Source organism: Scyliorhinus torazame, chromosome 4 (assembly GCF_047496885.1).
Source record: "Scyliorhinus torazame isolate Kashiwa2021f chromosome 4, sScyTor2.1, whole genome shotgun sequence".
Taxonomy (NCBI): Eukaryota; Metazoa; Chordata; class Chondrichthyes; order Carcharhiniformes; family Scyliorhinidae; genus Scyliorhinus; species Scyliorhinus torazame.
The window spans coordinates 365182725-365200501 of NC_092710.1; the positions used below are offsets into that span (position 1 = coordinate 365182725).

At 46.2% G+C, this 17777-nt stretch overlaps 1 protein-coding gene across 1 annotated transcript in view; it reads right to left on the minus strand.

The window, feature by feature from the left end:
• LOC140411770 (uncharacterized) overlaps positions 1 to 15436 on the minus strand; it is a 116210-nt gene extending 100774 nt beyond the window's left edge. Inside the window, exons 1-2 of the mRNA XM_072500754.1 lie at positions 15372 to 15436; positions 13823 to 14006 (exon numbers count right to left, since the gene is read on the minus strand). The gene's annotated coding sequence lies outside the window, so the exon portion shown is untranslated. The remainder of the gene's footprint in view (positions 1 to 13822; positions 14007 to 15371) is intronic.
• Between the last annotated feature and the right edge of the window lie 2341 nt (positions 15437 to 17777).

Below are 17777 nucleotides of genomic sequence, written 5' to 3' on the forward strand. Positions count from 1 at the left end.
CCTGGCCACTGCAGTACTGCTCCTGGCCACTGCAGTACTGCTCCTGTCCACTGCAGTACCGTGCCTGTCCACTGCAGTACCGCTCCTGGCCACTGCAGTACCGCTCCTGGCCACTGCAGTACTGCTCCTGGGCACTGCAATACCGCTCCTGGGCACTGCAGTACCGCTTCTGGCGACTGCAGTATTGCTCCTGGCCACTGCAGTACCGCTCCTGGCCACTGCAGTACTGCTCCTGTCCACTGCAGTACTGCTCCTGTCCACTGCAGTACCGTGCCTGGCCACTGCAGTACCGCTCCTGGCCACTGCAGTACTGCTCCTGGGCACTGCAATGCCGCTCCTGGGCACTGCAGTACCGCTTCTGGCCACTGCAGTATTGCTCCTGGCCACTGCAGTACCGCTCCTGGCCACTGCAGTACTGCTCCTGGCCACTGCAGTACCGCTCCTGGCCACTGCAGTATTGCTCCTGGCCACTGCAGTACCGCTCCTGGCCACTGCAGTACATAGAACATAGAAAATACAGCACAGAACAGGCCCTTCGGCCCACAATGTTGTGCCGAACCTTTGTCCTAGATTAATCATAGATTATCATTGAATTTACAGTGCAGAAGGAGGCCATTCGGCCCTTTGAGTCTGCACCGGCTCTTGGAAAGAGCACCCTACCCAAACCCAACACCTCCACCCAACACCAAGGGCAATTTGGACATTAAGGGCAATTTAGCATGGCCAATCCACCTAACCCGCACATCTTTGGACTGTGGGAGGAAACCGGAGCACCCGGAGGAAACCCACGCAGACACGGGGAGGACATGCAGACTCCGCACAGACAATGACCCAAGCCGGAATCGAACCTGGGACCATGGAGCTGTGAAGCAATTGCGCTATCCACAATGCTACCGTGCTGCCCTTAAGAACAAATAAATCTACACTATATCATTTTACCGTCATCCATGTACCTATCCAATAGCTGCTTGAAGGTCCCTAATGTTTCCGACTCAACTACTTCCACAGGCAGTGCATTCCATGCCCCCACTACTCTCTGGGTAAAGAACCTACCTCTGATATCCCTCCTATATCTTCCACCTTTCACCTTAAATTTATGTCCCCTTGTAATGGTGTGTTCCACCCGGGGAAAAAGTCTCTGACTGTCTACTCTATCTATTCCCCTGATCATCTTATAAACCTCTATCAAGTCGCCCCTCATCCTTCTCCGCTCTAATGAGAAAAGGCCTAGCACCCTCAACCTTTCCTCGTAAGACCTACTCTCCATTCCAGGCAACATCCTGGTAAATCTTCTTTGCACCTTTTCCAGAGCTTCCACATCCTTCCTAAAATGAGGCGACCAGAACTGTACACAGTACTCCAAATGTGGCCTTACCAAAGTTTTGTACAGCTGCATCATCACCTCACGGCTCTTAAATTCAATCCCTCTGTTAATGAACGCGAGCACACCATAGGCCTTCTTCACAGCTCTATCCACTTGAGTGGCAACTTTCAAAGATGTATGAACATAGACCCCAAGATCTCTCTGCTCCTCCACATTGCCAAGAACTCTACCGTTAACCCTATATTCCGCATTCATATTTGTCCTTCCAAAATGGACAACCTCACACTTTTCAGGGTTAAACTCCATCTGCCACTTCTCAGCCCAGCTCTGCATCCTATCTATGTCTCTTTGCAGCCGACAACAGCCCTCCTTACTATCCACAACTCCACCAATCTTTGTATCGTCTGCAAATTTACTGACCCACCCTTCAACTCCCTCAATTAAGTCATTAATGAAAATCACAAACAGCAGAGGACCCAGAACTGATCCCTGCGGTACGCCACTGGTAACTGGGATCCAGGCTGAATATTTGCCATCCACCACCACTCTCTGACTTCTATCGGTTAGCCAGTTCGTTATCCAACTGGCCAAATTTCCCACTATCCCATGCCTCCTTACTTTCTGCATAAGCCTACCATGGAGAACTTTATCAAATGCCTTACTAAAATCCATGTACACTACATCCACTGCTTTACCTTCATCCACATGCTTGGTCACCTCCTCAAAGAATTCAATAAGATTTGTAAGGCAAGACCTACCCCTCACAAATCCGTGCTGACTATCCCTAATCAAGCAGTGTCTTTCCAGATGCTCAGAAATCCTATCCTTCAGTACCCTTTCCATTACTTTGCCTACCACCGAAGTAAGACTAACTGGCCTGTAATTCCCAGGGTTATCCCTAGTTCCTTTTTTGAACAGGGGCACGACATTCGCCACTCTCCAATCCCCTGGTACCACCCCTGTTGACAGTGAGGACGAAAAGATCATTGCCAACGGCTCTGCAATTTCATCTCTTGCTTCCCATAGAATCCTTGGATATATCCCGTCAGGCCCGGGGGACTTGTCTATCCTCAAGTTTTTCAAAATGCCCAACACATCTTCCTTCCTGACAAGTATTTCCTCGAGCTTACCAATCTGTTTCACACTGTCCTCTCCAACAATATCGCCCCTCTCATTTGTAAATACAGAAGAAAAATACTCATTCAAGACCTCTCCTATCTCTTCAGACTCAATACACAATCTCCCGCTACTGTCCTTGATCGGACCTACCCTCGCTCTAGTCATTCTCATATTTCTCACATATGTGTAAAAGGCCTTGGGGTTTTCCTTGATCCTACCCGCCAAAGATTGTTCATGCCCTCTCTTACCTCTCCTAATCCCTTTCTTCAGTTTCCTCCTGGCTATCTTGTATCCCTCCAATGCCCTGTCTGAACCTTGTTTCCTCAGCCTGACATAAGTCACCTTTTTCCTTTTAACAAGACCTCTCTTGTCAACCATGGTTCCCTCACTCGACCATCTCTTCCCTGCCTGACAGGGACATACATATCAAGGACACGTAGCACCTGTTCCTTGAACAAGGTCCACATTTCACTTGTGTCCTTCCCTGCCAGCCTATGTTCCCAACTTATGCACTTCAATTCTTGTCTGACAACATCGTATTTACCCTTCCCCCAATTGTAAACCTTGCCCTGTTGCACGTACCTATCCCTCTCCATTACTAAAGTGAAAGTCACAGAATTGTGGTCACTATCTCCAAAATGCTCCCCCACTAACAAATCTATCACTTGCCCTGGTTCATTACCCAGTACTAAATCCAATATTGCCCCTCCTCTGGTCGGACAATCTACATACTGTGTTAGAAAAGCTTCCTGGACACACTGCACAAACACCACCCCATCCAAACTATTTGATCTAAAGAGTTTCCACTCAATATTTGGGAAGTTAAAGTCGCCCATGACTACTACCCTATGACTTCTGCACCTTTCCAAAATCTGTTTCCCAATCTGTTCCTCCACATCTCTGTTACTTTTGGGGGGCCTGTAGAAAACTCCTAACAAGGTGACTGCTCCTTTCCTATTTCTGACTTCAACCCATACTACCTCAATAGGGTGATACTCCTCGAACTGCCTTTCTGCAGCTGTTATACTATCTCTAATTAATAATGCCACCCCCCCACCTCTTTTACCACCCTCCCTAATCTTATTGAAACATCTATAACCAGGGACCTCCAACAACCATTTCTGCCCCTCTTCTATCCAAGTTTCCGTGATGGCCACCACATCGTAGTCCCAAGTACCGATCCATGCCTTAAGTTCACCCACCTTATTCCTGATGCTTCTTGCGTTGAAGTATACACACTTCATCCCATCTCCGTGCCTGCAAATACTCTCCTTTGTCAGTGTTCCCTTCCCCACTGCCTCATTACATGCTTTGGCGTCCTGAATATCGGCTACCTTAGTTGCTGGACTACAAATCCGGTTCCCATTCCCCTGCCAAATTAGTTTAAACCCTCCCGAAGAGTACTAGCAAAGCTCCCTCCCAGGATATTGGTGCCCCTCTGGTTCAGATGCAACCCGTCCTGCTTGTACAGGTCCCACCTTCCCCAGAATGCGCTCCAATTATCCAAATACCTGAAGCCCTCCCTCCTACACCATTCCTGCAGCCACGTGTTCAACTGCACTCTCTCCCTATTCCTAGCCTCGCTATCACGTGGCACCGGCAACAAACCAGAGATGACAACTCTGTCTGTCCTGGCTTTCAACTTCCAGCCTAACTCCCTAAACTTGTTTATTACCTCCACACCCCTTTTCCTACCTATGTCGTTGGTACCAATGTGCACCACGACTTCTGGCTGCTCCCCCTCCCCCTTAAGGATCCTGAAGACACGATCCGAGACATCCCTGGCCCTGGCACCCGGGAGGCAACATACCTTCCGGGAGTCTCGCTCGCGACCACAGAATCTCCTATCTATTCCCCTAACCATTGAATCTCCTACAATTATTGCTTTTCTATTCTCCCCCCTTCCCTTCTGAGACCCAGAGCCAGACTCAGTGCCAGAGACCTGACCGCTAGGGCCTTCCCCCGGTAGGTCACCCCCCCCCCAACAGCATCCAAAACGGTATACTTGTTTTGAAGGGGAACGGCCACGAGGGATCCCTGCACTGTCTGCCTGTTTGTTTTTTTCCCCCTGACTGTAACCCAGCTATTCTTGTCCTGTACCTTGGGTGTGGTTACCTCCCTGTAACTCTTCTCAATCACCCCCTCTGCCTCCCGGATGATCCGAAGTTCATCCAGCTTCAGCTCCAGTTCCCTAACACGGTCTTTGAGTAGCTGAAGTTGGGTGCACTTCCCACAGGTATAGTCAGTGGGGACACCGGTGGTATCCCTCACCACCCACATCCTACAGGAGGAGCATGTAACTGGCCTAGCCTCCATCCCCTCTTACCTTAAAGAATATAGCTGCTGTGTGGACTAACTAGATCTCCGCCCTTCGACTCTGCTCCCAGTCAGCTACACTTCCTGTAAACTTCTGGCTCTCTTCACACTCTTTGCGGAAATGTCGGAAACAAAATGAAAGGAGCACCTTACTCCCTCCTCACCTAACTCCCTCGGTCACCAAACTCTCACTATCGCACTCAAAAAGCACCAAATTCAGCACTCCCTCGGTCACCAAACTCTCACTATCGCACTCAAAAAGCACCAAATTCAGCACTCCCTCGGTCACCAAACTCTCACTATCGCACTCAAAAAGCACCAAATTCAGCACTCCCTCGGTCACCAAACTCTCACTATCGCATACAAAAAGCACCAAATTCAGCACTCCCTCGGTCACCAAACTCTCACTATCGCACTCAAAAAGCACCAAATTCAGCACTCCCTCGGTCACCAAACTCTCACTATCTCACTCAAAAAGCACCAAATTCAGCACTCCCTCGGTCACCAAACTCTCACTATCGCACTCAAAAAGCACCAAATTCAGCACTCCCTCGGTCACCAAACTCTCACTATCGCACTCAAAAAGCACCAAATTCAGCACTCCCTCGGTCACCAAACTCTCACTATCGCACTCAAAAAGCACCAAATTCAGCACTCCCTCGGTCACCAAACACTCACTATCGCACTCAAAAAGCACCAAATTCAGCACTCCCTCGGTCACCAAACTCACTATCGCACTCAAAAAGCACCAAATTCAGCACTCCCTCGGTCACCAAACTCTCACTATCGCACTCAAAAAGCACCAAATTCAGCACTCCCTCGGTCACCAAACTCTCACTATCGCACTCAAAAAGCACCAAATTCAGCACTCCCTCGGTCACCAAACTCTCACTATCGCATACAAAAAGCACCAAATTCAGCACTCCCTCGGTCACCAAACTCTCACTATCGCACTCAAAAAGCACCAAATTCAGCACTCCCTCGGTCACCAAACTCTCACTATCTCACTCAAAAAGCACCAAATTCAGCACTCCCTCGGTCACCAAACTCTCACTATCGCACTCAAAAAGCACCAAATTCAGCACTCCCTCGGTCACCAAACTCTCACTATCGCACTCAAAAAGCACCAAATTCAGCACTCCCTCGGTCACCAAACTCTCACTATCGCACTCAAAAAGCACCAAATTCAGCACTCCCTCGGTCACCAAACTCTCACTATCGCACTCAAAAAGCACCAAATTCAGCACTCGGTGCAAACAAAGTCTGCACTGTAGGGGATCACTTTTATACTGTGAATCTAGCCTCTGAAAAACTGGCCTAATCCAATTAACTAATGAACAAGCTCCAGCTGCAAGTGCCTACAAGTAGAAGCCTGTTTAAAGCTGATTGAAAATTCACCTTCTTCTAAACCAAACAGCAACTTTTAAGTTAATTAACTAAATAAAAATGAAGCCTTGGACACTGCTCCTGGACACTGCAGTACCGCTCCTGGACACTGCAGCGCCGCTCCGGGCTGCAGCGCCGCTCCTGGACACTGCAGTACCACTCCTGGCCACTGCAGCGCCGCTCCTGGCCACTGCAGCGCCGCTCCGGGCCACTGCAGTACCCCTCCTGGCCACTGCAGTACCACTCCTGGCCACTGCAGCGCCGCTCCGGGCCACAGCAGTACCGCTCCTGGCCACTGCAGCGCCACTCCGAGCCGGGTTGGAGATCTGGTGACCAATCCCACAGGCAGGACTTCCTTTGAAGGGTAGGACGGGAATGCCGTCCTCTACCAAGTCGGCCAAAGCTCACTGTCCAGTGGGAATTCGAGAGTCAGCGGGAGCCCCTTTCCTTAAAATCCTCCCCACTGTCACTTTCCAGTCTGGAACTAACACAGCGAGAGCTCAGGGACAATCCAGCAGCTGGTTTAGCACAGGGCTAAATCGCGGGCTATGAAAGCAGACCAAGGCAGGCCAGCAGCACGGTTCAATTCCCGTACCAGCCTCCCCGAACAGGTGCCGGAATGTGGCGACTAGGGGCTTTTCACAGTAACTTCATTTGAAGCCTCCTTGTGACAATAAGCGATTTTCATTTTTTCATTTCATCCCACACGGACCTCTCCGTGATTTCACATTGAACAACTTCGATACTCTGCGCTCTGTGTCGAGGGCAGCAAAACGCCTGCAGCCGCACACTGTGACCGTTCTATATAAACCCAGATGGAAACGGGGTAGTGTGGACACCGTGGATCCTCTCGTGGTGGCAGATTGCTTTTTCTGGGTCCAGGGGTCCCATTAATCCTTTCTTCCATCGGGAGAATTTCAGTGGGAGCTCAGTTAGGGACACAGCCAGAAGCAGAAAGCCTATTCCCGCCAGTGAATTTGGATGAATCCTAATCGCAGAGGTCCTCCGGCCAGTAGACAATTGGGTCCCAATTTCTTGTAGATTTTCGGGCAGAAGTGTATCAACTTTTTAAAGTACTTCCCCAAAGTCTGTCTAAATTCCTGGCTACGTTTCTCAGTGTTTTCTCTCTCCTGTGTGTGTCCACCAACTCAACTAATCCAATCAAAGAACAAAGAACAAAGAAAAGTACAGCACATGAACAGGCCCTTCGGCCCTCCAAGCCTGTGCCGACCATGCTGCCCGTCTAAACTAAAATCTTCCACACTTCCGGGGTCCGTATCCCTCTATTCCCATCCTATTCATGTATTTGTCAAACATAAGAACATAAGAACTAGGAGCAGGAGTAGGCCATCTGGCCCCTCGAGCCTGCTCCACCATTCAATGAGATCATGGCTGAGCTTTTGTGGACTCAGCTCCACTTTCCGGCCTGAACACCATAACCCTTAATCCCTTTATTCTTCAAAAAACTGTCTATCTTTATCTTAAAAACATTTAATGAAGGAGCCTCTACTGCTTCACTGGGCAAGGAATTCCATAGATTCACAACCCTTTGGGTGAAGAAGTTCCTCCTAAACTCAGTCCTAAATCTACTTCCCCTTATTTTGAGGCAATGCCCCCTAGTTCTGCTTTCACCCGCCAGTGGAAACAACCTGCCCGCATCTATCCTATCTATTCTCTTCATAATTTTATATGTATCTATAAGATCCCCCCTCATCCTTCTAAATTCCAACGAGTACAGTCCCAGTCTACTCAACCTCTCCTCGTAATCCAACCCCTTCAGCTCTGGGATTAACCTAGTGAATCTCCTCTGCACACCCTCCAGTGCCAGTACGTCCTTTCTCAAGTAAGGAGACCAAAACTGAACACAATACTCCAGGTGTGGCCTCACTAACACCTTATACAATTGCAGCAGAACCTCCCTAGTCTTAAACTCCTTCCCTCTAGCAATGAAGGACAACATTCCATTTGCCTTCTTAATCACCTGTTGCACCTGAAAACCAACTTTTTGCGACTCATGCACGAGCACACCCAGGTCTCTCTGCACAGCAGCCTGTTTTAATATTTTATCATTTAAATAATAATCCCTTTTGCTGTTATTCCTACTAAAATGGATAACCTCACATTTGCCAACATTGTATTCCATCTGCCAGACCCTAGCCCATTCACTTAGCCTATCCAAATCCCTCTGCAGACTTCCAGTATCCTCTGCACTTTTTGCTTTACCACTTATCTTTGTGTCGTCTGCAAACTTGGACACATTGCCCTTGGTCCCCAACTCCAAATCATCTATGTAAATTGTGAACAGTTGTGGGCCCAACACTGATCCCTGAGGGACACCACTAGCTACTGATTGCCAACCAGAGAAACACCCATTAATCCCCACTCTTTGCTTTCTATTAATTAACCAATCCTCTATCCATGCTACTACTTTCCCCTTAATGCCATGCATCTTTATCTTATGCAACAACCTTTTGTGTGGCACCTAGTCAAAGGCTTTCTGGAAATCCAGATATACCACATCCATTGGCTCTCTGTTACCTACTGCACTGTTAATGTCCTCAAAAAATTCCACTAAATTAGTTAGGCACGACCTGCCCTTTATGAACCCATGCTGCGTCTGTCCAATGGGACAATTTCCATCCAGATGCCTCGCTATTTCTTGCTTGATGATAGATTCCAGCATCTTCCCTACTACCGAAGTTAAGCTCACTGGCCTATAATTACCCGCTTTCTGCCTACCTCCTTTTTTAAACAGTGGTGTCACGTTTGCTAATTTCCAATCCGCCGGGACCACCCCAGAGTCTAGTGAATTTTGGTAAATTATCACTAGTGCATTTGCAATTTCCCTAGCCATCTCTTTTAGCACTCTGGGATGCATTCCATCAGGTCCAGGAGACTTGTCTACCTTTAGCCCCATTAGCTTGCCCATCACTACCTCCTTGGTGATAACAATCCTCTCAAGGTCCTCACCTGTCATAGCCTCATTTCCATCAGTCACTGGCATGTTATTTGTGTCTTCCACTGTGAAGACCGACCCAAAAAACCTGTTCAGTTCCTCAGCCATTTCCTCATCTCCCATTATTAAATCTCCCTTCTCATCCTCTAAAGGACCAATATTTACCTTAGTCACTCTTTTTTGTTTTATGTATTTGTAGAAACTTTTACTATCTGTTTTTATATTCTGAGCAAGTTTACTCTCATAATCTATCTTACTCTTCTTTATAACTTTTTTAGTAGCTTTCTGTTGCCCCCTAAAGATTTCCCAGTCCTCTAGTCTCCCACTGATCTTTGCTACTTTGTATGTTTTTTCCTTCAATTTGATACTCTCCCTTATTTCCTTAGATATCCACGGTCGATTTTCCCTCTTTTTACGGTCCTTCCTTTTTGTTGGTATAAACCTTTGCTGGCACTGTGAAAAATCACTTGGAAGGTTCTCCACTGTTCCTCAACTGTTTCACCATAAAGTCTTTGCTCCCAGTCTACCTTAGCTAGTTCTTCTCTCATCCCATTGTAATCTCCTTTGTTTAAGCACAAAACACTAGTGCTTGATTTTACCTTCTCACCCTCCATCTGTATTTTAAATTCCACCATATTGTGATCGCTCCTTCCAAGAGGATCCCTAACTATGAGATCCTGAATCAATCCTGTCTCATTACACAGGACCAGATCTAGGACCGCTTGTTCCCTCGTAGGTTCCATTACATACTGTTCAAGGAAACTATCATGGATATATTCTATAAATTCCTCCTCAAGGCTGCCTTGACCGACTGGTTAAACCAATCAACATGTAGATTAAAATCCCCCATGATAACTGCTGTACCATTTCTACATGCATCTGTTATTTCTTTGTTTATTGCCTGCCCCACCATAATGTTACTATTTGGTGGCCTATAGATTACTCCTATCAGTGACTTTTTCACCTTACTATTCCTGATTTCCACCCAAATGGATTCAACCTTATCCTCCATAGCACCGATGTCATCCCTTACTGTTGCCCGGATGTCATCCTTAAATAACAGAGCTACACCACCTCCCTTACCATCCACTCTGTCCTTCCGAAAAGTTTGATACCCTCGGATATTTAACTCCCAGTCGTGACCATCCTTTAACCATGTTTCAGTAATGGCCACTAAATCATAGTCATTCACGATGATTTGCGCCATCAACTCATTTACCTTATTCCGAATACTACGAGCATTCAGGTAAAGTACACTTATGTTGGCTTTTTTACCTCTGTTCTTAATCTTAACACCTCGATCAGTAACCTCTCCTAAGTTATATTTCCTCTTAACCTTTCTCCTAATTTTCCTTGTCGTCGAACCCATATCTTCCTGTAACAACCTGCCGCGTCGCTTACCAATAATGTTTTCACTTCCCGTTTTATTTCTTTTAGTATTCCTGGTCCTATTCACTGAGCTCCCCTCAGTCACTGTACCTTGTACTGTCGCCCTTTTGGATTTTTGACTATGGCTTCTCTGCCTCACACTTTCCCCCTTACTGCCTTTTATTTCTGTCCCTGTTTTACTACCTTCCAACTTCCTGCATCGGTTCCCATCCCCCTGCCACATTAGTTTAAACTCTCCCCAACAGCTCTAGCAAACACCCCCCCAAGACATCGGTTCCAGTCCTGCCCAGGTGCAGACCGTCCGGTTTGTACTGGTCCCACTTAAGATGCCCCTTAAACGTCACTATCGTCCCTGCTTCCACCGCCTCCTCCGGCAGCGAGTTCCAGGCACCCACTACCCTCTGTGTAAAACACGTTAAAAAGAAGCAAAGAAAGGCCTTCCAGCATGACAGCAAAACACAAAATATCCAAATGCCTGACACCTGTAAGGCTGATAAATTTCCCAGCGAGACAGATAGAACTTTGGTGAAGGGTCAGGAGGGGCTTGTTCTCTATCTGACTTTCCAAACACACACAACAAATCCCACTCCCTATTGTCAGTGTAACAGGCAGCTCCCAGTATATAAGATGGAGACAAGGTGATAAAAGGTGTGGATAAAGTAGACATGGAGCAGATGCTTCCTCTTATGGGGAATTCGGAAACGAGACGTCACAGACTTTAGATCAGAGGAAGAAAGTTTAAAACAGATTTGAGGTGAAACTACTTCTCCCAAAGTGTTGTGAATCTGTGGAATTCGCCCCCACACCCAAAGATGTGCAGGTTCGGTGAATTGGCCACACTAAATTGCCTCTAAATTGGAAAAAATGAATTGGGTACTCTAAACGTATTTATTTTATTAAATTTAAGGGGGAGTTAGACAGATTTTCAATTGGTAATGGGGTGAAGGGTTATGGAGAACGGGCAGGACGGTGGAGTTGAGGTCAGGATGGCATCAGCCATGATCGAATGGCGGAACAGGGTCAAAGGGCAGATGCCCAAATTCTGCTCCTTTATATCTGATCGAATCTTATTAGCAACGCCACCCCTCAGGGAGATGAAATGAAATGAAAATCCCTTACTGTCACAAGTAGGCTTCAAATGAAGTTACTGTGAAAAGCCCCTAGTCGCCACATTCCGGCGCCTGTTTGTGGAGGCTGTTACGGGAATTGAACCGTGCTGCTGGCCTGCCTTGGTCTGCTTTAAAAGCCAGCTCTTTAGCCCTGTGCTAAACCAGCCCCAATGTGGACATTGGGGGATTGTGTGCAATGGGCTCCGTCAGCTCAGTTGCATCTCTTCAATATTCAAACTGTCTCAATGTGTCTCTGAAATCCAGCCCGGTCCCAGTTAGTGAGTTGTCCTGTGATGTGGACCAGTGTCATGGAGACCAGGATAGAGCCATGGGGAGGGGGTTGTTTTGGGCAGTACGACAGATTGGGTGATAGTGGATCAGGGCCTGATTTACACTCCAATCCATTCCACCAGAGTCAATGGGAATGAAAATGGAGCTGCTGCCCAGGATGGGTTTCAGGCCCTGCTTTACCCTCCAGCCTGTGCTGTCTGATTGGATCTCAGCTGGCCCAATAGGTGGCTGGTGTACGCTCACACATTGGTGCTCCTGTCCAAGACAAATTTAAACTGCTGCTGGAATCTTCACTGAGTTATCCAATCACACCTCAATGTCAATGAGGCTACAACAGGCAGATTAACCTCGCAGGTCTGGGAAGTGGGAACAATCCACGTTCCTCTCCAAAAACTCAATCTCCATTTTCCCACTGCCGCTGGCTTGAAATCCTGGAACTGACAACTTAACGATGTTGGTGTATCTGCACCACATGGAACGCAGCGTTTAAAAACAGGGCTCATCGCCATCTTAGAACACCAAGGAAAGGGTCATAAAAACCAACCTTGTCGACAACTCCCACATCCCAAGAAGCAATAATAAATACCATGTGACCACAATCTGCAATGACTCAACCAAATATGTTCCTGGTTAAAGTTTTTTACAGCTTCATTTTTCTACAGGATTGAGGAGCAATGGAACAATTTCAAATATAAAAATCAGCTCCACCTATTGCTCTGAAATGTGGGCCCTGTAAATGTCCCAATGGACAATTGAAATGAGGTTTCAGATCTGCCTTTGGGGCAGTTTTACTTCAGTGGTCAGTGGGTGCCCCAGATCTCCCGGACATTTCCAATGTCCTTGTTATTGAGTGAGGCACTCAGCTGATGTGATGACTTTGCATTGACAGAGCCACACACCATCGCCTGGCCTCTCTTCACAGTAACATTTACATGGTGCTTTGCAACTTCTGATGTTGAACTCATGAGAGACGAAGAAAAACATTGTCACAAGCTCAAAGTGACTTCACCTGCAACTGGACAAACTAAATTGCTGGATTTTCTACCCTGATATTCAAAATGGAACTGTAATTCTCTCTGACTCTTTATTCCCGGGATTAGTTACACAGATTGTCACAAGCCAGAAGCTGACAGGAATGAGGAGGTGGGTGGTGGGTGTGAGTGTGATTCCTCACAGCAGAGACTGGAGGGAATGATCCCGGGCATCCGGAAAGGGGGCAGGGAAAATATCTGGAAGTTATTGCAGCTGGGAAAGGTGAAGAGAATTCTGCACCAAAGAATGGCCAAGAGTTTCGATTTTGCCCTGGAGTGACTCAAATAGACCAGGGGCTCTGATTGGACAGACAGTCGGCGGGGATTGAACTATCTGTTCCTGCCCCCCTGTCCAATAGGAGCCCTTCAAAACATTAAAAAGATGTGTTGGAGGGCATTTTGTGATACTGGACTATGATATAAATTATAGGTGGCCCTGTCACTACATTTGTGCTCCTATATTACTTTTGAATAGTTCTGATGAAACAAAAGGTACTCAGTGGCTTCGATGCCTGTTTAGAAGAGGCAATGTGTAGAAATAGAGAGTGTATTCACAATGCTGTTAATATCAGAAAAGACACGAAAAGGCCGTTAGCTATTTCCGCGTATCCGGTGTGACGAGGTGACTGTGCTCAGAGGCTTTACCGATCGTCCACTCCCGTTGGGTGGCGGTCCTGGCTTGGCACTGTGTCACGATAAATTTCACCACCCGTTATTCACTCAACAGTCTGTGCGCCTCGGATTCCCAACTAACTCTGGCCGTCACGTGAGAGCTCAATTGCCCCCTTAATTCAGGCTCAGCATGGGGCCTCGAGCCGCCAATTAGTACGAAAGAAAATGGTATCGCGGACCAACAAAACAAAACCATAAAAATACATTTTAAACTGAGTCTGTTACTCACTTGGCCTTGATACCAGATTCGTTGGATGTGACCTCACCGTCCGTCCGCCTCGCCGTGTGACTCTAATTTCTGGCGGTCAACGGTTTGACTACTCGCCTTGTCCACCGGCTCGAGCGGCGTCCGGCTCAGCAACACCCCGCCAGACTACGCCAAGTGTTAGAGGTGAAAATATTCCCACGAAGGCCTGAGTATCAGTAACAAAAAGCAGTTTGTGTCAGAATTCTGGGAGACAAGCCCTGGGGACTCCGCAGCCTATTGACAGCACCCTTTCTCACTTGAGCTAAGGCTCACACGGGTTAATATACAGATTGAAGGGGCGGAATTAGTTGTTTTCTCATTTACATACAATCAATCAACTATATTCGCGTCACACTTATTACATGCGGTCCATCAATTTTCCAAGCATCCCCAATTATCACATATATGGTTAAAGTGGGTGTTGTCTTACCCGCCCCTAACTTCATACAGAAGTCATTGAAAACTAACATCATGATGTGTCCTGTCTCCAGCTGTAGACCTTGAGCTTATCAAGGATACATTGCAAGTCTTGTTCTGTGAAGCTGTTATCAGCGGCTGTTGGGACACTCTCTATACAGACCCACGCTTGGCTCTCATGAGACAGTTTACAGGGAATGAGGCTTGTTCAGCCATTTTATATCAGGGTGACAGAGACGACACGGTTAACACATCATGGAAAAGCGAGGCACAAGGCCGCTTTTCTGGGGTCCCCCCGGGGAGCCATGAGTCTGGCGTTCGGGTAAGAGCAAAATACTCTGGTAGAAAATAAACACTGATGAAAGATGGGTGGGATCCCGCGCAGCCCCCGTGGAACAGAGACAATGGTGAGATACACAGAAGTGAGATCAGACAAATAAAACAGGAGTCATCTTAGTTCACCAGTTAGAAGAACAAATGACTGAAATGAAGCCTTCACACCGTTTGGAAAACAGGCTAGTTTCAAGGAATTGAGCTCTGACTCCTTTAAGCACAGCAATAAAGCGAGTAAAGATAGCGGCAGTACAGACTGTGCAAACTGGCAACGACATCACAGAAAACTGCTCCAATTACGGCTAAAGACTGTCCTGGAATGTCTCAAGGAGAGGGGAAAGAATTAGGCTCCCTGGAAATGGACATTTTGAATCAACTAAAAGTTTAGACATGTCCAAAGGACAGGGAGGGAAAAAAATCAAATAAAGTAAAGTCCAAAAGATCAGAAAGGGGCTGAAACGCTCAATCAGCTTTTGTTCAGAAATATCTGAGGTTGACAAATCCCCCTCCCAAAACGGAAAATGGGGAGTAAAGTCAATACAAGATTATGGTTCGAAACGTAACAATGGATTCTTGTCCAGAATAACTTCAGATCGTTTCGAGCCGTCCAGATAAACTCGGCAGTAACTCAATTCAATTGAAGCAAAAATAACCATCCAGTCACATCTCTTTCAAACACTGGTTAAATAGCGAACATTGAAAATTGAATTCAGTTTGAAGAACAAGAAAGAAATTTGAGTAACATTGAAGGAAAGAATAAATAAAGTTTGAGGTCACGTACCAGATAAAAATGGCATCATGCCAAGTTCTCCGCCTCTTTCGATTCTGCACAAAAATGTAACCATTTCAGCAAGCAGGTCACCTGTACAAAGAAATATACGTCTCTGAGAATAGCTAATGCCTAGAAAGTTAATCAGTGGCAATTGACTGAAATGGAATAACATAGATAAAGTTTCATGCCGAATGAGAATGGTAGATTTTGTTCAGTATTTTAATGAAGCGATTGTGAAATTGCTGTCTCTTTACGCTGATATTTGCGACCTGTGAGAATGTGTGTGTTTGGTCTGTGAATGTTAATTTCTCTCTGGTAAGGTTCATCTTCGAAGAAAGTAACCTTGGGTTTATAATCTGGAATTTTAGAATAGGCTCCAGAAGGATTGTTACCTAACTTATTTTGGTGTGTCGGCTGACATTGTGATTTAAAAGATCATAGTTTGAGTGTAGTTAGCAATGACATTTCCAGGGTAATTTTGATACACAAGGGATTTTAATCAGGGTACAAAATCAAGTATGTAAGAATAATATTAGTTTTATGGTGTTCATTGGACGTTCGGACTGTTGAAATACATATGACAGCTGCAATACATATGACATATGACCAAGCCGGTGTTTCATTAGTTCAGGGTTAAAACTTCCCTGACACAAATACTTTGTGATCATCAGTAGGGTGAAACTAACCTGTCTCACAACGGAGATGTTTTAATTCTGAGACTGCAGGATTAGGTGTAAAGGACAGATGGGTAAATAAAATATGTCCATGATCATGTTTCTTGTTTAAACAAAAGTAGGCTGGTGACAACATGCCGTCTGGTAGAGAGCCCCGACACAGCGCAAAATTGGTTCAGTCATATATTCAACAACTTATTGTGTTTGATAATTTAAAATAAATGTTTAAAATTAGCTTGGAAATTAAAACTGCAGACAATGTGGAAGCTGGTTTTAAAAGGAAAAACACCCAACTCTGATTGAAAGCAAATCTATATTCCAAAAAACACATCGTTCTCAGATACTTGATCGCAGGAACTTGGCAGCAATCCAACTTTTACTCCACCCCCTTTTCAAACCAGCAGAGAATTGCCCCGGGCTGGGTTTGCCTGTCCACACTCTGAGCTCAGGCTTCGTCATTCTGATAAAGTAATAAAAGACAAAACAGCTGAAGATGTATTTTTAACTGGAACTGACAAATCTTAAGTTTTGAATTGTCAGATATATTCAGATGAGTTAACCCACTCTGTCCCATGCAGAATGGATCTTTGGTGTTAGAACATAGACATAGAACATGCAGTGCGGAACTTTACAAGTAACTATAAGTGCCTGGATATTTGCAGCAGCTTCAGGAATTTGAGACAGTTGAGTTATTGTAAACGGGCTAATTAACCAGGCAAATGCACGTCAAGGTCGGGTTCAAACCCAACAGAACGAGGAAAATGGATATGAACGGGTTGGAATATATATAAGGACAACTAACCCCTGCATAACCCACATGTTCGCCCAGACAGGAAAAGCTTTATACGGACAACACCTGGTGACGACCAGGACACTTTTCCACTTTTCCTTAAAACTTTGAGGTTAAACATTCAAGAAGGGCTGGAACGGCAGCAGCAGCTGTGGGGACTCGTGAGGGCTCTTGAGACCTCAGAACAACTACAAGCACTTCAAGGCGCTTGAACATCATTGGCTTGACAACGTACACAGGATGCAGGTAGATATATGAACTATGGTGCTTTATAGAATTTTAGTGACGGGATGTGCATCCCAGCAGCCAGAGACTGGACCAATGATATAGTTTATTTGAATGTTTGGTTACAGCTACATTCGGGGAAAGACATCGGATGCGAATACAACTTGTGTCTGTACTTCCCGCGTGTTCCGGTATTGTTTATAACATGAAATAAATCTGCGCAGTGTTTTTAGTCAGGTTGGTATGAAGCAGGCTGCCAATGACACGGGCTAGATTTTTAGGACATGACAACCTACACAGGGTTAGAAGAGGCAGAATCAATGATGCAGTGACTTGACTGAACACAGAAACTTCGATGGTAAAGTCACCGGACATACGGAGGTTAAATGCGAAGGTGGAACAACTTACAGGAATAAAGAAGAGAATATTAGGGAAAGCAGAGAAAGGTCTAGCCAGCTTGGGGAAGAGGGCCTGGATATACAATTGAATAGGACAACAGTGTTAGGTACACACACTGAGACATTCAACAATAATTAACAAACACATCGACCGAGAGAGGGAGACAGCCGGAAGGCTCTGACGGGGGCAGCTAAGACACAACCTTGATCTGATCTAAAGGGGGGAGGTGCCTGATTGAATAGACAGCCCGCTACTGGCTAAGCTAGCCAAATGACAAGGGACGCTGGACAACCGTACTCTGAAGGGAGTAACCAGAGTATACTCAGC